Raw genomic sequence first — 6,743 nt, 5'->3', positions numbered from 1 at the left:
GCAGAGCATTTGTCAGTTTAAAACAAAAAAACCATCATGTTTGAAAAATGAAATGTTTGAGGCACACTGTAATGTTCAAGCTCAAAAGGAAAATAGGAAGACTCTAAGTTTCCTGAATCCCATCCCAATTATATTTCATTTAATAACACTCAGTGAAATATCTGGTGGCAGGGGAAATGAAACTACATGATTTTATGGGATCATTCATCAAGAACTAATTGAAACCTTCATACAGTTTAGTGCTGATAAAACACTGTAACAATAAACAATAACAAAATTCACCAGAGAAGGATTTGTTTTGCCGTGAGGAAAATGGTTCGGTTTCATCCTGGGGATTCCTGGTTAAAAGAGTCTCCAATTTAAAAAGGGATAAGCACAGGCTCCTGTGCATAATGACAGAGTGGGAGCTGTGGCAAATGTATTAGTATTGCTCCAGTGGAGCTATTCTCATTGTAAGTATTTGCTATTGTGTGTGGCTGAGGCAGGATGCAGAACGACCAATAGGATTTTTTAAAGTTAGATTTTTTAAACAGTTCCCATGTAGTTTTATGAAAAGTAAATTACAGCTCCGGCACAAGTACCTGAATTTCTAATTTCAAAGTTACTATCTAGTCTTAGTTTTATTAACTGCAGAAAAATTGTTCTATCCTATATTTCTTCACAGAATCAGGCTAGTCTTGCAGTGATATTTTTAACACATGCTAGAGTGATATCTTGTCAATAATTAAATTGTTGAGATAAAACATATTGTCTCTTTATTTCTGATCTATTTTCTCTGACTTGAATATTTTGGCAGTCCAGAAACACAACAAGGATTATGAAGAATGTATTAATTTTGACTTTAAAAAATAAAATAATGAATCTTTCATCAATCTGCATGGGGAACCCAGGGAGGTTCCAAGGAAGGTGGCCCTATAGTTCAGGGGTTCCAGACCTTGCTAGGCCAACTCAAACAAATAATTTCTGTTCTTCTCTTCTTGTCCTCCTTCCGGCCTCTTAAAGTGCAATTCCTTCTGGGATCAGGAAGTTTCATGTCACCTGTCTGTAGAAAAGTGAGCCTCTTTTATAAGCTAAAACTTCTGGAAGTACAGTAAAAACAAAATTAAACTATAGTAAATGACATTAATGATGTACAATACCAGATAAGGATTTTATCCTAGATCATACAGCAGGAAACATCATGCTTTATGACATTCCAACTAATTGATCTTTCTGGATGATCATATCAGAGAAAGGCAGAAGAAACAATCATATTTTGCTAATTAAGTCTACTTTGGTATTTTGCTTTTGGGGATTAAAAATTTCATATATCCCTAGAAACACCCTCCTCAAATGTTAGTGGTTGGTTTTTTGTTTGTTTGGCTGTATTTTTTTCCTTTTCTTCTGTTTTTTTGGGGGGGTAAGTTTTTGTTTGTTTTTTAAGGGAAATAGAAGGCTTGAAATATCAGCAAATAATATTTGGAGTCTACATTCCCTGTGTTTGGGTTAAATTTTTCCTCTGAGCTACATATACACAGATCCTTCACCTTAACCCAGTCACTTCTATCATGCTCTATGCTATCATCTTGGCATTTAGTGCACCTGCATTTCTGTTGTAGCTGTAAAACAGCTAAAAAAGGGGGCTCAGACGGATTGGGGATCCCCAGGTATGGTGCTTTATACCTGCCGGTGGGTAACTTTGGTGGACCTTCAAACCTCAGGCTGGTTGGGACTGCAATTGTAGAAGTGAAAATGTACAACAAGGTTCAAATTTTGGCCAGTCAAAGACCAGGATAAATTGAATCTACTTCCATATCTAGCAACATGTCAATATCCCTAGAATTCAAAAATAATTAATCTGAAATTAAATCAGAGGTGATATATAAATGAAGAGAACCCATGAAGACATGATATAGCTATGGCTGACCAATCTTTATTTAATGGTGGATGCCTTTAAAGCATTGGTTTTCAGACCTTGAAAGAACCCCAAGCTTTCAGAGTGTTACATGTTATCAAATATTACTTTTCTATATAAGCTGAACTTATATTTATCAGACTATGGCTACATTTTCTGCATTTCATTTACCCCAATGAAGTTTATTAAAAATAATAATATGATATTTCACATTATAGCTAAATAAAGAAATTGTAATGTATGGATATAGCTGTTTCTTCTGGATATGTAATTAGACAAAAGGCTGCTTTCAGCAGTCAGCCAAAGTGATATCTTTAGGATTGTCTTTTACAATTATTTTATGGTTTCGGGATGGTCACGTATTCCAAGCATTTTGCACTTCTACTGTCTCATTAAACTTTTATTATTCTCTTAACCTTTTGGTGCCTCTCTTTGTCTTCTTTCCATACTTTTTGTATAAATACTTCCATCTTGGCCAGCACAGACCCAAAGCCATAAAACAGAGGGCAGATTCTCAAGTGGGAAGATGCACCAGGCACCATCAGCTGGGGACAGAAATGATGCAGTTTTTGCCATTGTCTCTGGGGATTGTTTGTGCTCTAATTGACTGAGGTATGACACCTACCTCTTCCATTATTCATACCTAAAAAAAAAGGGGGAATGGAATGAGCAGATGTGGGAGCCCTCACTACACCTGTCCTTTCCTGCTCTACAGCACATGGCTGTGCCCATCTCTGAACACAACCTTCAAAGCAAGGGGTACAAATCCCTGTGCTACTCTGCCACAGCAACTTTGGCTGACAACTTCCACGTATATTTTGTTGCTTTGCCAAATCTTCTGGAGGATAATCATGTGTGTCTTTGTGGTGTATTATTCTTAGGCATGGTGAGAAGACCTTTCTCTTGATTTCAACGGGGCTTTTCCTAATATCTCTGATTCCCATAGGCAATCCACTCCTTATTAAAAGAGAATGCACAAGCTGTCCAGGCTTGTCAAAATCTGAGTATTGCATATTTCTCAATCAGTATGTGCTCTGACATCTTTACTTTTAAGTTCTACGTGGCTAACTATATTTATTACATATAATCTAATTTTGTTTTAGTGCAAGAAGCTAGCCTTTGGCTTTTGAAAATTGTGTTTTCACTGAGTTCTAGGCTGGTTTTCAATTTGCCCAGAAATGTCTGTGAACTGTTCACAATTAAAGTAGTGTTAGCAGGTAAAAATAAAGGAAGATTTATTTCCACCTGTTATTATTTTCATAGCCTTTTTTTACTTTTAAAATGATTTAATTTTTTAAATTATTTGTTTATTAACACAAATTAGGAAATACATTTTAAAAAATGCTCTGGGAACTTTTGTGAGCAGCATCAATAGTTTCTATCCAATGGCCATTGCTGAGGCTGCCACTGAATTTCCACTGGTATCCTTAGCAGTATTTCACTGAGTATCCTTAAATTTCAACTTTGATTCAGAAAAAAACCATGTGGGCTTATCATTAATTCCCACTGATGTAGACAGGTGCCTAATTTGCAGGATATATTAGGAGTACCCAATTGCTCTAAATTGAACATAGGCTTAAATGCCTTGCTGAACAAACCCTTACCATTGAAATCGAACCATGGAAACAATTCAGCTGCACTGGGATCAGCCACATTTATCTATTATATAATGAATGGAAAGCTATCTGAAGGGTAGCAGTTGTGGCACTGATAATATAGGTGCTTGAGGAATGGAAGCAATTGCATCAAGATGTGCATGTATATGCATTATTTTATGGGAAAAATAGGTGTAAAATTATACATAATGAGTAAAAATAGGATGCATTTTTGTGTAAACTCCTCTCATGCACAAAAATGAAACAGAAAGAAATCATTCTTTGTTACTTCTCATCTATAGTTATTCTGATACTACCAGGCTGGGAAATTAATATGGGAGCAATGCGAAAAATTTATCAAGTGGTTTATCTTTCTATATTACTAACAAATATAAGTAGTCTGTAGTGCTTGCCATTTAAACACTTTGAGTCATATGAAGTAGTGCATGTCTTATGTGTGCATAGACTTCTGTTGTTTCTAGCATGTGCTGTGCATGCCTGACAGGACAGGGAGAGAAATCTCAAGCAGTTTACTATTGCCCCTCCTTCTGCTTGGCAAGTTTAAACTGTTCTAGCTTCTGCTGAGTGACTTTTCCAAGTGATTGATATTTCACAGGGAAAGAACAGTACTCTGTATATATTTTTATTCTTCAGGTCATGTTTCTTGAGACATGGCAAGTTGTACAGAATCTCAGAGTAATGCACATTCGCACCTTGGCTCCCATCCTCCCATCCTTGCAAGATTGTTACGTGGCTAGAAGTCAGCTTTACTACTTGTTTTCCACATCAGATTGTATAAACTAGAAAAACAAGGACCCTGAACGTTAAGCATAGTGTATTATGTTGATATCTCCTAAAATGGTCAATAGTGGAATTGAGGATTAAAAGTACCTTATCTAACTTTCAATGCTGGCAGAAGCAATGTCCATATCCAAGCTCACCACCCGAGATTGCTTCTTTAGTGGCATGGTACTTCCATGTCAGTAGCGCTCTGATTTATATTTAGGGATATATTTTTGGATAAAAATAACACCATATTATAAATATCTTTATGTAGTCAGATAAAACCTACCTTTTGTACCTTAATTATATACTTTCATCACATACCTTTTTTTTACTAAAAGAGCTGTCTCTGGGCAAGCATTGATGCTGTTCTTACAGTGTTTCAGCCTCTGTTTTGTGTGGCAGAAATAACAGTAATATTTGAGGTGGTAGAATAATAAGTAAGTCAAATAAAGAAGTCCTGCCCTTACCTAGGATCAGAATGCCTCCTGCTCATTTGTCTGGGTTCCTTCCACAGAGGCTGTATATGACTGTGTCTTCCTCTTTCAAGGATAAACCAGAATGCTTAAAGAGAGGAATGAAAAAAAAAGAAAAAAAAGACAGGAATAAAAGACAGAAAGAAAATACTCTGTGTTCCACAGCAGACAACATAAATAGAAAAACAAGACCAAACAGGCTTGCTTTTGTTCTTTCATTTCAGCAATTGTATCACAGCTAGAGGAAACTCTGCAGTAGATATATGGTTCAGAATAGCCTGTGGTGTAATCCAACACATACCAGAACACTTCCCGGTTCCCTAAAAATTGCTTGCAACATACTAAAATGCCAAAAATCCCCATAACCAGAATTAGCCATAGAAAGAGAAAAGATCAAGCATATCACCAAATTCCTAAGTGGTGAGGTAGTATTTTAAAGAAAATGAAGATACTGCGAAGCAAAAGAAAAATACCAAGAAGGGTAAGTATGAGTGACCCGGGGAAAGTAATTCCTGCTGACATAAAATCTGGCAAATGTTTTAACCCTGAGAAAGTAAGCAGGACCCCAAAGCACACACCCATCTCATCTCACTGTTTTACAGGGGGAGCCCACCCTGCTGTCTACCTCAGACCACTGCCACTTTCCAGGCCCTGGGAAAGATTTAAAGACACACAAATTATAGTACTACACACCTTGAAGGGTCTTCCTGTACATTTTTTGCTGCCTAAAAAAACCCATCAGGAGGACTAATAACACCTAAAAAGTATTATGAAACAACAGGTTCATTTCAAATCCTTCTAGAGACACTGTGACATCAAGTACCCCAGACCTCTAAGTCCCACTCCTTTCTGCCTCAGCTGAGTGCTGTCTCTGTGCTACAAACTACCAGAGACAAAGAGGGTACAGTGGAAATACTGTTACATGCAGACACCTTTTTCTGTTTGTTACACAGTCCCTTCCCTATTTCCAGTCTTAATTTTAACAGGCTCCTCGACTTGTTAATCTGTTTGTGAAGCTACTCCAGTGTTTTACCAGATAACTAAAAAACAATCTCAGACGGAATAGTTTTAATTTCCAGTCTGAATTTATTTGTGACCAATTTGTAACCATCTAATTGTGTGCCTGCACTAAATGGGAGTTTTCCCATTGAGTGTAATTGGATCAGGCCCCAAACCGCAAAGACAGCTGCTCTTATTACAGCGTGGAAAACAGGCAGGGGCTGGGTGTTACTGCATAATGACAACAGTAAATTATATTCCAAGGGCAAGATCAGAAGCTGGTGTAAATCAATACAACTCAACTGGCTTTTAAAAAGTTATATCAGTGTGTGCAAGCTGCTAGGTTGGCCCAAACATTTTCTCAGTAGATTTTAAAGCTCATCCTGCTGCATAATGCATGCTAGGGAATTACTTCCAGCAGCTCCTGCACCAAACCTAAACCATCTGACTGAACCCAGGCTTGTATTTCAGAAAGTCATCCAAACTTGATTTAGGGAGTGTGTATCATGGAGAATCTACCCCAGTCCCAGAGACACTTATCAAACGCTTATTCTCCTTGTTCTTAAAAAAAAATCACTTTATTTTCTTCCTCACTAAGATGTCAGGTTGAAGGTAGATTTCCTAGCTCTTTTTTCCTAATACATGTAATAGCCTCTTCACTCAAATTTCTTCTTATTATTGTTGTAGTTCTGCAAAATTATTGCTACACCCTCTGCTCTCCATGTTTGGTAGATGGCTTGATTAAACTTTTATTTTATTTAGTCTTTATCTCACAATTTTTCAATTCAGGCATTTTCTAATGCCTTTCTAATTGTTCCAACTCACCACATTGGTTGCTTTACAGGATGAGCTGGTAGCTTCTGATGCAAAAATTTACAGTCTGATATATTTAGCTAGAATTAGAAAAAAATAATATTTGTTTGTTTTCTGGAAGAGAAAATAAAAAAATAACAAACAACAGCTACATTAATTTGACTATGGCTCAGAGTGTTTATA

At 36.8% G+C, this 6,743-nt stretch overlaps 1 long non-coding RNA gene across 2 annotated transcripts; it reads right to left on the bottom strand.

Annotated features, from left to right (window-relative positions):
• Positions 1 to 231: 231 nt before the first annotated feature.
• On the bottom strand, positions 232 to 5,776 carry LOC136287787 (uncharacterized). Of its 2 annotated transcripts, XR_010720332.1 has the most exons (4): positions 5,681 to 5,776; positions 5,442 to 5,505; positions 4,743 to 4,836; positions 232 to 1,042 (listed from the first exon to the last, which is right to left on the bottom strand). It is a non-coding gene; the product is annotated as an uncharacterized lncRNA (long non-coding RNA). The 2 variants fall into 2 exon arrangements; XR_010720331.1 differs by having other exon boundaries at positions 5,442 to 5,776.
• Positions 5,777 to 6,743: the final 967 nt, after the last annotated feature.

Source organism: Chamaea fasciata, unplaced genomic scaffold (assembly GCF_029207755.1).
Source record: "Chamaea fasciata isolate MVZ Bird 193981 ecotype frontalis unplaced genomic scaffold, bChaFas1.0.hap1 SCAF_3, whole genome shotgun sequence".
Taxonomy (NCBI): Eukaryota; Metazoa; Chordata; class Aves; order Passeriformes; family Sylviidae; genus Chamaea; species Chamaea fasciata.
This window is presented reverse-complemented; position numbering and strand designations above follow the sequence as displayed.